This window comes from Grus americana, chromosome 3 (assembly GCF_028858705.1).
Source record: "Grus americana isolate bGruAme1 chromosome 3, bGruAme1.mat, whole genome shotgun sequence".
In the NCBI taxonomy this organism is placed as follows: Eukaryota; Metazoa; Chordata; class Aves; order Gruiformes; family Gruidae; genus Grus; species Grus americana.
Genome location: NC_072854.1, coordinates 2,218,273 through 2,234,548, shown reverse-complemented (window position 1 = coordinate 2,234,548; position 16,276 = coordinate 2,218,273). Strand labels below are relative to the sequence as shown.

General features: G+C 48.5%; 1 protein-coding gene across 3 annotated transcripts in view; it reads right to left on the bottom strand.

The window, feature by feature from the left end:
• Positions 1 to 14,179, bottom strand: part of EXTL3 (exostosin like glycosyltransferase 3) — a 158,325-nt gene extending 144,146 nt beyond the window's left edge. Inside the window, exon 1 of one of the 3 annotated variants that reach the window (XM_054821144.1) lies at positions 14,079 to 14,179. The gene's annotated coding sequence lies outside the window, so the exon portion shown is untranslated. The remainder of the gene's footprint in view (positions 1 to 14,078) is intronic. The other 2 variants (XM_054821145.1, XM_054821142.1) reach the window with 2 other exon arrangements.
• Positions 14,180 to 16,276: the final 2,097 nt, after the last annotated feature.

The window sequence follows — 16,276 nt, the reverse complement described above, 5'->3', positions numbered from 1 at the left end:
GACAGTGCACTCACACAGCCCCAAACACAGATGCTGTCCTCCTCCCATCCCTTCTCTCCCTCTCTGTAAATTCATTTCTACTCACAGGAACTCTGCAGAAAGACATAGGCTGACAACACCACGTCAGTTTGAAATCTCATCAACTACAGAACCAGGCAACGAAGCTGTTTACGGTGTAAGTGCAGAAAAGCAGAGGTCAATGAGAGGGGCAAACCAGAGAACAAACATGGAAATCACTTCAGCTGGTGTGGGAAGGGAATTGATCTAGCACAATAAATATGCTGCTATGGATCAGGAATTGTTGTCTCCAGTAGTTGTTGCGCCAGCTTCCTTATCAGTAGAGAAAGTCATGACATTCTCCAAGTCTTCTTCACTCACCAGTCCTGAAATGCTTTGAGATCATCCAACAGATGGTAATACTTGTGTTTAAGCAATACTAGTACTGGCTCCCAAGAGCGTGACAGAGTTAGTTGGTGGACGAGAAGCTCAACATGAGCCGGCAATGTGCGCTGGCAGCCCAGAAAGCCACCCGTGTCCTGGGCTGCGTGTCCAGCAGTGTGAGCAGCAGGTCGAGGGAGGGGATTCTGCCCCTCTGCTCCGCTCTGCTGAGACCCCCCTGCAGTGCTGCGTCCAGCTCGGGGGTCCCCAGCACAAGAAGGACACGGAGCTGTTGGAGCCAGGCCAGAGGAGGCCACGGAGATGAGGCGAGGGCTGGAGCACCTCTGCTCTGGAGACCTCAGGCTGAGAGAGTTGGGCTGGTTCAGCCTGGAGAAGAGAAGGCTGCGGGGAGACCTTAGAGCCCCTTCCAGTCCCTGCAGGGGCTCCAGGAAAGCTGGAGAGGGGCTGGTGCCAAGGGCAGGGAGTGACAGGCCAAGGGGCATGGCCTGAAGCTGCAGGAGGGGAGATGGAGATGGGATGTGAGGCAGAAATCCTTCCCTGTGAGGGTGCTGAGGCCCTGGCACAGGTTGCCCAGAGAAGCTGTGGCTGCCCCTGGCTCCCTGGCAGTGTTCAAGGCCAGGTTGGATGGGGCTTTGGGCAAGCTGGGCTAGTGGAGGGTGTCCCTGCCCGTGGCAGGGGGTGGAAGTAGATCAACCCAACCCAAACCATTCTGTGATTCTATGATTCTACGAAGAATAAGCAATAATTTGTCCTTCCCATTACAGCAATGTTCCACTAAAACCACTATGTCAAGTTTTAAATTCAATCAAATTTAAAGATTCAGAAAAGTCCTCCCTTTCTCCCAGCAGTGACAGAACAATACTACACTTTGTCTTTTTTTTTTTTTGTAATTAAAAAATAGGTTGAACTTTAGGAGTGTTATTGTATTTGAAGCAGTAGAAGAAGCTGAATAAAGTGCATCATAAAAAGATGCCACTGGGATCAGTTAAAGCCAACAAAATTGAAAACATTTAGAAGGAATGAAGCCAAAAACACAGAACCAGATTTAAACTTGGCATATGCTGTGGCAGGAGGCCAGTGGAAGGAGAACTTGCTAGAGGAGTAACAAGAGGGAGGGCTCCCTGCTGCAGCCTACAGATCAGGTACGATGTGCTAGATAATCAGGTGTCATCAACTGGCACAGCTGGGATGGGATCAATGAAGCAATGCCGATTTCAACTTGCCGAGACTCCGTCCTGGCATATCTAAACTCAGCTGTAAAAAATTCTCATCATATTAAGCCATTCCATTAATAAACATCGAGCTGTTATACACCACTTGCTATCTTCAAAGAGCTTTAAAACCAATGACTAATCCTCACAACCACCTCCTTAGGTGCAGGAACTGTTTATAAAGATGGGAACAAAGGCAAAATGGTGAAGTCATTGGTCACAGCTCCTAAAAGGCAGTTTTTAAATCAAGCTAAGCACAAGGCAGAAATTCAGGGCTCTCAGTCCCACAGCCCCTTCACTAGGCAGAATTCTCCTGGTGTTTCTTTGACAGCAGGAGACACCTACGACCTAAAATATTTGCCCCCAAACCTGAAACCTCATATGTAAAGTTACTTCTCAAGTGGGTGTAAGACTGATTTTGTATCTTCTCTGCACAGGCAGGGATCAGCAGAGCAGCAGAGGAAGTAAAATGGGTGCAGTGCTGGTACGATGGAGATCAACAGGAAGTTTTGGCCACTAATTTGCATTTCAGCTGATGTGGTTTAACCAAGACAAAAAAAAAAAGCAGCTAAGCCTCCTCACTAGAAGGTCAGTAAATCACGATTCCTAGATTCTCTTCTCCATCTCAGTTTTTTTCCTCCATCAAATAAAATTACCTTAAAATTTACAAGAAAGCTATGAAATAAATTCAGGTTTATAACAAGCTCATGGAGGAAAGATGATATGGATGTACAGAGCATCTCCGTTACTAATGCTCTGCTCAGCAGAGATCTCCAGAGGAGACCAGATCTGAAAAAATATTTTAACAAAATGCCAGAAACAAGAATAAGTGACTGAAGGGAGAATAAACCCAACACACTTGTGTTTCTAAGCACCTCAATAACATTATCAATAAACCCAGATGCATCCTTTCCACAAATGCAGCAGCCACAATTGATTCAAATGGATGACACTTCTGTAATGCGCCTATTTGACTCTCAAGCTGAAGCAGATAAAAATTCAAAGATTGAACTTCCTTGGTATTTTTATGTTAATATACACAGCTTTAGGGAAATTGTTGCGACTCAACCTACAATCCATTCTGTGCAGGCAGTGACATTCAAGTACCTACCAGCAATTTTCACACCGCTCACAGTATATCTCATAGGCTGTCATCAGTCTGATGCATTATCTTTTTTGCAAAAAATCTGTCATGAGCACCAGGCAGGCTTCCCCTTAGTTCAGATAGGCAGGAGTAGAGCTGACTCATCCTCTTTTTTTCCCTTTCATCCTGATTTGTATTGTCTCCTTTTCAATTTAGTTTTCCCATGTTACACAAGGAGAAGGGGTCTGTATAATGCGTGTGCGTGTGCAAGGGACAGCAAGAGAAAGAATGTGGTTTTAATCTCCACCTGTTCCTCTTGCTAACCGTTCCTTTTGCTTCATCTCCTTGGATGTATCTGATTATTAATATCAAATGAATTATCCTTTTCTCTTGTTTTTGTTGAAAGAAAACAATAGGACTTGTGAGAAACCCAGCTAGGAGGAAATGTTCACAATCTGGAGTCCTTGGACCTGCTGAAGTCTTTTGCTGTGCTTCTACAGAAAGCAGGCAAGCAGCTACACCTCCCACTGAGCCGAAGGCTTCCCTGGCACCAGCCAGTTTCCTCTAGGGCTAGTTTTGCCTGAACCACCTCCGCATTTAAACCGAGAAGACATTTTACTGCAAATAGAGACTGCCATCCATGGGCCTGGGGTCTACCAGAGCAACAGAGGGGCCACGCTCTGGCTCCAGTTGATAAATCTCATGACCAAAACAACTGGAAGATCTCTTCCTCATGGAGACTGTCAGGCAAGCTCGAGCTGCATCTCTCCCGGAGGCTCGGTAAGTACCTGAGCTATTCCTCGTGCCTGACTGCCTGTTTTTCATGAACTTATGCAACCTTAATTACCCTTGCAGACCTGTATCTCTTTGCCAGGCTTGACTGAAACAGGCCAACGGGTTCAGAAGTTACTGAGGTGATGCAAACATACATACATATGGGGTGATAAGAAACCTGGATGAGACTGAGTCCCATTCTGTAAGGAAACAAACAACACGGATGTTGATCGTAAGGGCAAAACAAGGCAGCGTCATCATGGATCCGAGCAGAGATCCCAAGCAGTGAGCTATCCGCAGTGAAGCAACCTAAAGATTTAATACAGAAAAATCAGTATTTGGATGTACTCAGGAATAGGCAAATGTCTAAAATACCACATTCGTGAAGAAACCTCTAGCCCAGCTTCTTTCTTCAAGACTGATGAAGAGCTGCATCAGCCAGCACTAGAATGACACTTCCAAGGGTCTCAGGGCAGCTGATGGCAGACAGGACCACTCAGCAGAATCAGAGGTTGCACCAAGCTCCCAAACTGCTTCACCAATGAGTCTGGGGTCAGACCACAGAAACACAGGAAGAACAGAGCCACGATGGACCTGAAAAAGCCTATCCCTTTACTCCAGGCTGCACGAAGTTTTACTTAAGTAATTTTTTTGCAGATGTCCACCCAAGGTTCTCCAGGATCTCTTCAGACTATGGTTAAGTCAGGCTCAGGTCAGTGACAAACCATGTAGACGAAAAGCTCTGACTCATTAATCCCTCTCATTCTTTTCACCACCATTATGATTACATTTTCCTTTTAACAAAGCTTGGAAGAGTGATGAGAGATATACCACTTGAAGGCTCACTTTGACATCAAGATGTAGGAAGCCTTGCAGTCATGAGATTGCTGTGCAGTTTTAAAAGTCACAAGGTTGACCTGGACAGCAAGGAAAGAGCACAGAAACCAGTACTCCTACTTCAAGCTAGCGCCAAGGCACAAGGAGTTGAGAGATTTACGTAAGTTCAACAGCAAACACAGCCTATACTGAGGTACCAGCCTACTTTACACTCAGAAATTATGATTCATATTATGCATATTTCCTCATTAACAGTCACAGGGTGAGAACTTGTATTTGCACATGACGGTTGCTTGTACACAGCTACTGGACAGCATCCCCCCCCTCCTCTCCCACAATCAGCATGGGTCAATGCATGGTGCAAGTCTTCCCCATGCACAAAGTGTGCAGATATGACACAAAAACCCAGGGCCACTAATGGCAGCGCATCGCCAGTCTGGGCTCTCCTCCTGATGGGCCTTCAAGGCAACATGAAACACAACACAGCAATAAGCAAAAAAAGTCCTCAGGTGGCCAAAGATTCATTACAACAGGCAGAATTATTCCCTTCATCCTCTCTCCAGTCCCCACTTAATTGAGTAGCCTGGTAAATTGATGAATTACAGTTAAATGATCTCGCTGTGATGCCTCTTGCTGATGAATGAAGAATACCCTGCCAGAGTTTCCTGATTTCAGGTGATGGATTTGAGCCCAGGCTGCAACACAATTCCTTGTGACTGACAAGCTCAGCTATTTTCACTCTTAATCTTGATATTATTTGAGTGAATAAATCCAAGGTCATCATTTCCTAGGTGGATACAGTTGTTCAAAATACCACCAGGCCTCCAATTACTTTTAACTGCATTAAAAAAAAGGTGAAGAATACTTAATGTAAGAGCTGGTAAGATCTCAGCTTTGTTGCTGGGAAATACCTACACCCAAAACACACCTTTGCCGGAGCATGAATGAGCAACTGTGAAGTTACATTTGTCATGTCACGGCCCCAAGCTCTTACCCTCCAGCCCTCGAACCTCAGGGACACAGACCCTTGGGGTCTAACATGTCACGTTTGGTCACAGTCCAGAAGATATTCTCTTTTTCGTGTTAGAAGTTTGATAGGAGGCAGCTTGGCTAAATGGGAATGATTTGAAGACGTGGGAAGTAAGGAAAGAATAAACATTTTCATCATTTTCTTTCAATACATACAAACACTCTACAATAGGGAGGCACCTTAAAACCCCCACACGTGAGCCTTAGTGAATACTTTTGGGATGCAACCTGATTTTTCTTTCCCATTTTCTTCTTCTTCAAAAGACTCACATGGGAGCAAAACCTTCTCCAACTTGGCTGCACAGAACTTTCACACAGATCTCTGCGCAGCATCAGCTGGATCAAAAGATGTTGTGTCATGCGTGAAATATTCCAGCGCTTTATTGTGCAAGCTTCTAATTATTAATGTCTAGTCTCCATATTTCTGCAGCAAGATTTATGATGTAGCTTAGGGTGGTGGATTTGAACTACTTTTCCCCCAAATCTACAGATGGGGAACCACAGAAATGTTTTTTATCCCCACAACTTCTACAGTCTCCAGTGTAAAATACCGCAAGGAACAAGCAAGCAATTCAAAAGAGGATTCTGGGTGAAAACTGTCCTTCTCTGCCTCCGCCACTACCACAGCAGCATAACTGTCTTTTAAACAACTCCACACTGTCCTTTGGGGACAATACAGCCAGATCTTTGCAAAATTTCGCTATCGTATCTGGTTTTAGGGGATATAAACTGCACCATCACAAGTCTCCTTCCCTACCACTGAGGCCTCCCAGGCCGGGTCCAGAAGCAGGACCGAAGCAGGAACAGGACACAGATGGTCCCCTGGGATCAGGAGAAAGGAGGCAGCTGATGCAAAAGCCAGTGGCCGCGCGTAACTCTTGTGGAGGGAGCCAGAAGCTGCCCCCATCGAACAATAGAAGGAAATGCTTGTCGCTGAGCTGGCTGTGGTCTGTGTCTTCAAAACAAGTGGTTGGGGATGGAAAAGTCTTGCAAAAGAGAAGCAGAAACCTTCTGGGGATAAAGGGTTTCACTTTTGCATATAATTTTCACAGTGAATCAAAAGGGAAAATTTTTAAGCCTGGAAATTAAGCTGCTTTTGGAGATAAACGCATGGTTGGAAAGTCAAATGAAGCTAATCCCCCTTTCTCCCCCAGAATACGATACATTGGAAAAACCTGTAAAGTAAGCAACCAGCACCCAGACTAGTGGCACACACTGCTCTTCTGGGTCTAAGAGGGGTTAAAACAAATGGCTTGTGCGCCAGACAACAGTCATTTCTATATTTATATACATGGGTGTGCATATAGATATGCTGGATCACTTTTTCTGCAAATATTTAAAAAAAAAAATCTTTTGGCTTCAGGATGTAGGATTTTAAAAAAAATAAAATCAACACGTGCTATTGCAAGAGTTGCAATAAAATAAGCACTGCTGGTGCCCCGGTGAATTATAGGTGCTCACAACAGGCAGGATAATGGGATTTCACCGTGTTTTGTTTCCTCGGAGGTAACTGCACTCTTATCAGGAGATGCAGGATATGAGGCTCTGACACTTCTCTGCTCTGATTCATACACTGGAATAAAGTAGACATTTGATGGCATCTGCATTGCTGACTCAATCACATATCTTTGGTGCTGATCTGGTTGGTGCCGGGAAAAAGAATTTGGGGGGAAGAGTGCTCTTCTTGCCGGCACGCAGCAGGCAACGTGGCCATGGCTTTGGTGTTTTGCCTCAGGGCCTCACCGGTAAAAATAGGTAAATAAATTAAATAAATGCATTCCTGCCTCCATCCCACACCCACCAAGGCAAGGTTTTCAGCTGGTTTTCTCCACCTAAATTTTGGCAAAGCAACTTTAAAAAAAAAAAAAAAAAGGAATCCCAACTGCCTCACTTTTGGAATATATTTGAAATTAAAAGAAAGTAGACCTTGCCATGTCTTCTCCCTGCACTTTACTTCCAGCCAGCCTCAGAAAAAAGGTGGAAGACAAACACTTCTCTTGTTGAGGCTCATTCTACCTCCAAGTGGTTGTTTCCAAAGTCTGGATTTTTATATATATATATATTTTTTTTTTTTTTAAGTTTAAGCTCTGGAATGTCTGATTTTCCTCCTTTTGGGGAATGAACAAGAAGACCAGCAGCCCAGCAGGTAACGAAACAGATTCTCCTCCAACTCTAAAGTACAGAGCTGAGACCAAGGAGGTGACAAAGAAGATAAATTAACACCTTAGAAGACGCTAATTGCACGTGGGAGCAGTTCTTTCCAGCAAGTGGGCAGTTTTTGCCTCGTCTCATGCTCTGGCAGCCCTTGGTGAACATGCACAGCCCCACATGCCAGACCCACGCAAGGGTTTGCTGCTCGCATTCTCCTCCTCCCATGCCTTCACCACCCACAGCCGCCATGGATGTAGCTCCTCAGCCGCTTCCCTGCAGTGGTTGCAGAGCGAGCGGGGCTGTGACACAATCTGTATTTAAAAGTGGGTGATTTAGCAAGAAAAACATCTGCAGCTGCCTGTGTAGGTCTTCATCCCCATGGCATGACCCAGGTTGGGTTATCTCGTGTTGGACAAAGACAATAGTGGAGAGGACTGGCTATGCCTCATGTCCCTCTTGGTATTTTATTCATCAAGGTTGCAAACAGGACCACAGGTTGGGTCAGACTAAAGGTCCTCTCCTCTGCTGTCCTGTCTCCGGTGGAGACACGGTGCAAGCTTTCCCCTTGCACATCCTCCTAACGCAGCTTGCTTGAGCCCATGCAGCTGATACACACAATGTCCACGCTGGCTCTGGAGACCTTTGGGATGAGCCAGAAGGAGAGCAGCCCCATGGGCTGGTGAGGCAGCTGGGGCCATGCCAAGTCCCAACTCCCACCCTCCTGCCTGGCCTGCAGCAACGGCCCCACCAAAACCAAGACCCAAAGGAGCCAGAGGATTTACAGCAAGCAGGAACAGACCTGGGGTTGACAGCCTCAACACCCAGTGCCAGGGCTAAGCCTCCTTTCCAGGGAAGTCATGTCTCATCAAGCGCAAGCCTTGACTGAACGCTCTCCCAGGCCGAGGCATGCCAAAAGGTTCTTCCTGGTGCAGCTTGGCTGGTGACTAATAACGCATGAGCTCACCTCTTCCCTCCGTCGTGCCATTTCTGCCAGTGCCCATGCATCTTGCACAAAGCCCGTGGGGGTCCCTTCACTCTGAGACCCCACCGCTCTACTGAACATGGTCAGAATTGATTCAAAGAGTCATCAAGGATGGACGAACTAACAGCACCTCGTTAAGCCTCCTGTTTTTTGGGAGCCACCTCTAACTACAGCCACCACCAATGTCACTTGGTGTGCAGAGACCTCCAAGTGTACCAAGCAGCAACCCCTGCCCACACCTGCTAATGCTGCCTGTTACATTCACCTTTGGAGCGCGATACTTGCTGAATTTTCCCCGTTCCAGTTCGTCTCTACTGTTTTATTAATCACATACAGAAATATAGGGGAGGGGGGCTTTTCTAGGAGGGTGGCAGTATACAGTCATTAAATAAAATATAAACACCTCATCTATACTTAACATCAGGTTTGATCTTCACTGTTTTCACTCCCCTTTTTCAAGACAATTTGCAATTTCTTTGGTTGCTTTTTGGGAAGGGAGAATGTAGGGGAGGGCTGACTTACTGCTTAATCTCATTTTTGATCTATTATTAAACGCCTGCTCTCTATTTTTTTTTTTTTACCCTTTCTCTAGGAAGCCAGAAGCCCCAGCAGAAATTACAGCCAGAAAGAAAGGTGAACTGTGAAATGAAAGCTGGGGGAGAAAAAATTACTTGGGCTTTTTTTTTTTTCACAGAGTTTTCTCATTTTCAGCTATAAGAAATCTCTATAATGCCAGCCAAGTAAAAGAAAATATGCTGAAAGTGATGGAAATGCAAAGTATTGGCCCCAATCCTACTGCTGACATATGTGGCCAAACCCTCCGACTGAGGCGAGCACGCGTATCCCCACAGGATTCCTCCGCAGAGCCGCTTTTCAAATACAAATGCATTGACATTTCCTCCCCCTTTTACCAGCGTTAGTAATTCTCTAGCAAATCCCTAGGCTCGGGGAACACTGCTTGTGCGCCACAAAGCCACGCACTCAGATTTTCAAACCGATGCCAGAGCCAGGACTTAGTGAAAGCCCGGGACAGGACGGCAAAGCACAAGACCAGTGGGACTCAAGGCATCCAGGAACATCTTTTTTTAAACCATTTTTATACAGCAAATTCAAAAAGTTTGACGAAGTTGGAGCAAAATACGATCCCTGTGAGAAGCTTATGCAAACCCACAGCACGCAGCCAGGTAGAGAGCACTGCAAAGGTGCAGCAGCATTTAGCACCCACTACCTTCGCTTTAGGATGCTTTTTAATAGCTTTCTGATTATTTCATTACTTTATCCTTACCTGTTGCTAAATAACAGTGTTTACATCTGCCTGCAACCCAGTGTGTAACCTCCCCTGCCACAGCTTGCGGGGACAGATTTGGTTTCAAGCTAGCAAAGCCAGTCCAAGACCCAAAGCGATTCCCAGGTGGTTTCTTTGCTCTCTGCAGCCACTTCACCAGGGCCAGTGCCAGCAGATGGCTTAAAGCTGATCCCGAGGGGCCTCACTGAAGGAATTCCCACCAAGAGGCAGAAGGACAAGTCCAACGCTCCTGAAGGTGGATCAGTTTGTTCCTAAGGCAACGCTGGAGGTGAGTACCCATCTTGTGCTTTTTCATCATCCCTTTTGCCTCCTTTCAGCCCCTTTACATCACTAGAAGTGATTCCTCCTTCTGCTGTATTTGCAGAAATACAGAGTTTCTCCTCATTTGGCACCAGGACATGCTTCCACCTCCCAGCCAGACCAGACCGAAAGTGAGCATCGCTTTGCCGCCAGCTCCCGCCGAGAGCTGGATGCGCACCTTGCCACGCCAGCCATTTGGCTGGTGAGTGAATGATCCCCGTGCGAAACAGGGGTGCCCAAATCAGGACTTCCAGCTCCCCGGTGAGCCCCTCCGCTCCCATGTCTGGGCTGCCGCAGGCTCTGACCTCCAGCCAAGGCTTGCGCAGACATCACCCCTTGGCAGCCCCAGGGAAGGACAAACGCTCGTCAGCATTTCCTACTAATTAAATTAATTAATTTAAGCATTTCTTATTAATTTCCTATCATAAGCATTGCCTCATTAACTAATAAGAAGAAAGCCATCCTCTAACCATCAGGTATACAACCCAGTGAGAATCTCAGACACCAACGCTATTTTGGGGGAGAAGAGTTTTTAAAGTGCCTTTATTTTTAAAGAATGGCCCACACAAGCAGCTGAAGATTTTGCAGCAGAAATGGGCAGGTTCAGACCTATTTTGGAGGAAAAAGCATCCCCAGGCCATGCTCCATGGCAAGCCCTGTGGTTTTTCCAGGGGAATACGGAAAGGACAGGGAGGCGGCACGCAGCCCAGAGAGCAGCTGGGCAAGATGCCACCGTCTCCTTCTGCCCCAGTCATAACTGGACATCCAGTACCTCCTCTCTGGGAAAAGCCAGCAGACATTCGGGAAAGAAATCAAAGAAACGGCACATCCAGAAAGAGCCACCCCTGGGTGGGAGCAGTCAGCAGCTGTGCCCACCCCGTTGTGACAGCCACCTGTGCCCATCTCTCGCCTCCCATCCAAAAAGCCACCAGGGCCCTATCCTGGTCCTGCTACAAGGTAGCACACATCATAAAACTTTCTGTTTGATCATTTCCAGTCAGCTGCTCCCTGGGCCCGCTGGAGAATAGCTGTAGATGTAAGAAAGCCAAATACTGACACAGGACTAGAAACCCTTTTCCCCTTTCCAAAAGAAATAGAAGAGATGAAGGACACAACCGTGAACCTTCAATTCCAACTCACCCAACAACCACAAAATCCTTTTTGGGATCCCCAGTGATCAAATCACAGCTGCCACAAAACTTGATGTTCGTGACACAGGAGCAGAGGTTCCCTCACCTTCAGATTTTGGCTGGATATGATTGATTCAAGTTTCTGAGCAGGAGTAAAGTTGGAAAGAGCCTGTTCCCAGAGATGTACTTCTCCTAAAAAACCCCAGAGTTGGATGTCATCGTGACGCAAGGGGTGCATGTGCCACCTCCTTTCTCCATCTCTAGCTTAAATCCCCTCCTGCCTCCCCTTAAACTCAGCAAAAAGGAGCCACATCAAAGCAACTGTCTACATTTGGCTGTATCTGCTGCAAAATGTCAAACTTTTCTACAGGGATGATTGCATTTCCACCTTCCCTCCACCCAAAGCTTGAAGACTGGTATAAAGAAGTCAAAAACATGTCGGAGGAAAGAAAGCATCACCTACCCCAACCACAAATGCTGGGAAATCAGGCCTGATCAGCTGGAAGTCCCTCTCCCTCTTGGAGAGCAAGGAGTCCTCCTGAGGAAAAACCCACCTGGGTTTCTCCATTCCCTCGTGTCACCTCCGATTTTGCTTTCCATGCATTCGTTTATACAGAAATGCGAGTGCATGCGTGGCAAAAAAAACGGTCTGTGTGCTGGAAATATTATGACTAATGGATGGGAACTTGCGCAGTGTGTAAAAATCTCTCTCTCCCGATGTAATAGCATTTTGCATGCACTTTAGATGTTGGCACCTACGTTTCATCTGCTTTCTTATAAAACGATGGAATACATTTAACAAATTACACTGATTTTAAGTTTCAGATGCAGATTCTGCGCTGGCATCACTGCAGCAAAGAAGCCACAGGCTCCTCCCGGCCCATTGCAATGGGGTCAGTGGGCTCCCGTCCCCTCCCATTTATTTTGGAAGAGCACATCAGGGCACAACAAATCATTTAATTTTAATCTTTTTTTTGTTTTCCCCACTAACACCCCACTTTCCCCAGCATCCTTGGTCTTTGCCATCCGCCTGGATAGCATGGGACTGCATCTCCTCACGCGTCCTGTGCTTTGACCCTATCGCTCCCGCACATAAACGGTGTCCATCCTGCATCACTGGGACTGCACAGACTCTTCCAGCAAGGAGAAAGCTCTCGCTCGAGATTTCTGCACCAGCAATTGGGATCATTTACAGCCCCATATAAATGCTCTGTACTGGAGCTTCCAGCCCTGAAGCCCCCTCACCCCTTGGTTCCTGAGTTGGAGAGGCACATTCCCGCGCTCACTGGGATGCATCTGGGCTCCGGCTCCCATACCTGGCCAGGTCTGAGGCAGTGGGGATGAGCAAAGAAATATCTCAGGGCTTTTTATTTTTCTAACACTCCTTCCAGGGACAAAAACACCACCAGCTTCCCTTGTTTACAGCATCCTTTACCTCCCGAGCCGAGGAGCACAAGCCACGAAGCTGGCCTGCATCCCTCGGCAGAGCGCACAGCCCCGACTGACGCACAGCCGCTGTCAGGTCAGCCGTGCTCGCACTTTCCACAGCTGCAGCATCTCTCAGCCTGGTCCTGAGCTGCTTTGTGGGGATGGGGCTGGAGGAGAAACCCCACAAACCCCCTCCCTGCAGCAACCAAGAGGAGAAACACCCAAAGGAAGAGCACAGGGGAGGCAGAGGACACAGCAGCCTCCACAGGGAGTGAGTTTTGCAAGAAGGAGCAGAAGTTTTTTTGCTCAGCCACTGAGACGCATTTGAAGGTGAAGGTTGGACGTGGAAACATTTGCAGCCATAGGGAGCCCAGACTGCCCAGAGCAGAAAACAAAGAAACCCAACCCCAGCATGATGATGAAATACAAGTTTATTTGCTTTAGCCTGTGTCCAGCTTCCCTCCCCAGCACAGAAAAATGCTGCTCTGGCTGGGGGCTTTTGTGCAAAACTGAAGTTTTTAACCAACTAACCAACCAACCCAAAACACAATTTGAGGGAGCTGGTGAGTCCCAAGCACCTCCAGATCCATCACACAAAGAGGGAACCAGACAAGGAAGCGAGACTGAGGCATCCTGACTCCTCCAAGCCCTTCTGCTCTCCCCTGGTTCACGTCCCAGTACGAGGAGTTAACACAGCCATAGCCAAACGATGGAGAGGTACCACTACACCAGCAGCGATGGGCTAGATCCCTCTCTAGGGGGAAGCCAAAGCCACTTTCGGGGGCCACTCACCTCCTCTCCAGCCATCCCGGCTGGGATTTCTCCTTGTGGCTCAAAAGCCCTTTCAAAGCAGCCAATTCTCCTGGCATCCCCCATGGCCTAAATTGCCAAACTCCAAAGCAACTTCCACCGGGAGCAGAGGAGCCCTCGCCCGCTGCTTTCACATTAAACCTAATTTAAGTTGCACCATCCTGGAGGAGCCAGAGACCAGCCAGTGCCACCCCAGAGCCACGGGCACAAGTTTCCCCTAACTTTGGGGGTCTGGGTGAAAACCCAGTCCCCCTTCTCCAAGGAGGCAGCCGCCAGCCCAGCCAGGGCTCACCCCGCTGCCGATGCTGCAAGCACCGAACACCCCCCCCCCCCCCCGGGGACCCCCCCAGCCCGGGGTGGGGAGGAGAAGGGGGGGGGGGGGGGCGGGTGATGGGTCCCCTCTAGCCGGGACCCATCCTGGGAGGGGAAAGTGCTGCTCCCCGGCAGAGCCCGGGGCCCCCGGGGGGAGGGATTATAAAGTAAAATAAAATAAATAAATACAATAAATAAAATACAATAAATAAAATAGTAAAATAATTAAAAAAATAAGTAAAATAAAAGATAGACATTAAATTAAATTAAATTAAGCCACCCAAAGTAGCCCAGCTCGCCCTGCAGGGCCGGGGGCAGTGCTTACCTGGCGGCGGGGGCTGCGCGGGGCTGCGCGGAGCTGCGCGGAGCTCCGCGCTCGCCCTGCGGCCGCAGCCCGGCGTGCGGAGCGGCGCGGAGCCCCCCGGCCCGGCTCGCTGCATTGTGGGAAGCGGCACCCAAAAATGGGGGCGCGGTGCCCTCTGGTGGCAGGTCCTCCGTGGGGTTTCCTCGGGTGGGAAGGGGCGGGGCGGGGGGGGGGGTCCCTGGGACCCAGGGGGTGCTTTGGGGTTGTAATGTGATATAGAGAGAGGTCGGTGTGTATGTTAAACTATATGACCCCCTCCCCCGATAATCTCCATCTGAATTTGACACCCTTGATGGGCTCTGACCCCCTACAAGAAATTTGGGGGGGGGGGCTTCTCAAAAGCAGGGTGCCAGGAAGAAGCGGGGGCCCACATGAAGCTGCTGCTTTACTCAACCATGCCAGTGCAGCACCCCAAATCTCACCCGTTCCCACACAGCACCCAAAATCTCTGCCCGTTGCCAAAAACCACCCTGAAAGCACCCCGAAAAGGTGTCTTACAACACCTCTGAGACAATAAGTGCTGTGCGACACACCGGTTTGGAGGGGCAGGTGCTGGGGCATATCAGCTTTTGGGGTGCAGCTCGCAGCTGGAGTATTCCCCTTGTTGTAAGAGCTTATATTAACCATATATGCAGAATAATATATAGCTATAGAAATGTATAGATATACTACATATATGCCATGGGTGTTGCAGGAGGGATGTAGGGCCAGGGTGGATCTGGGGTCTTGGGGTCCCAGTCCCAGCCCCAACTGGTTTTGACCTGTTTTTCCCTGTAGGCATCTCCTCTCCTCTCTGCTGGATGGGTAATTAATGCAGCTCGGGTGGGTAATTAACGCAGCTCCGTGGAATGATCAACTAAATATTAACAAGCATTTGTGGCTGGCAGGGAGGTGTCATGTCCCCGGTTCATGGCTGGAGGAGCTTTGCTCTGGTCACCCCAGTGGTGGGACCCCACTCGAAGGCCAATCAATAATTCAGTAAAACCCCAAAGAAAAGGGATCCCAAAGGGGTGACAACCATGGCAGAACAGGACCCTACACCCAGCCAGGGTGGGATCACCCCAAAAATGGGGTAAAATCCCAAATACCGCTCTGCAAAGGGGTCAACAGGAGACCCCACGTGCTTTGATCCACATTTCCAGTTTGCAGCAGGCTCCTGTAATATAATTCCTGGTTTGGGTTTTTTCCCACAGCAGAAGCAACTGCAGGTCATGGACAAGACCTGGGAAAGAGCCACCAGCAACAACGGAGGAGAATTACTGGAGGAATCAACGGAAAACCAGTGACACAAGCAAGTGGGAGTGCGCACAGCTTGATCTCCAGCTTTGTCTCGCTTCCTTACCAGGGCAAGTGCAGCTGAGCGACCGTGGGCAGCCTCGCAGGTAGGACCGTGCTTTCCGATGTCACCCTGTGTCTGCTGCAGATGTGAAGTGACGTTTGAAATCCCACTGGTTGCTCGCTCTGGCTCAAAAAGCCTCTTTTTTAACCAAATTCCCCATCCTGTCAGCTCTGTTCGCATGATGCCTTTCCACATTCTCCAGTTGCTTCCCAGGAGCAGGGAAGTGACCTGGTCCCTCTCCCAACCAACACTCGGCCCAAATATCTTGGGGAGGCTGCAGAAATTTCTCAAATCCAAGGGAATCCCATGTTTTTCTGCTATGACACAGTGTGTTTGCCGTCTTGTGTCCAGAGCAGCAACGGCTGTTTCATACAACTGCTTAAATGAAGTAAAACACTGGGGCTGTCCCCTGAGGCTAACCGAGGACTGGGACAGGGGGCCCCTTATGAGAAATTTTGCCCATAACTGATTTTTCTGGCACCGTTTCCTTCATCTCTGGGTGGCAGCTTGGACACAGATTATCCGCCGTCTTCAAAGAGACCAGTTGCTGCTGGGACCGACCGGTGCAGCGCGGGGTATTTGCAGAGATTATGAAAGCTTGAAACGTTCCTCCTGGCTACAGAGCACCCAGGTCTGGACAGACCCACGATGGACAGACGGACAGGGCAGAGCAAAGCCACCGAGCCCACCGAGGCGCATCTCCTCTCCATCGCTTGCCGCTGGGGCGGCTCCCGGGGTACCCGGAGGAGGTGAGTTTAATCTTTTCCATTCGATTTTAATCAGCTCATCAGCAACGGGCATTGACAGCACGGCTGGCTAA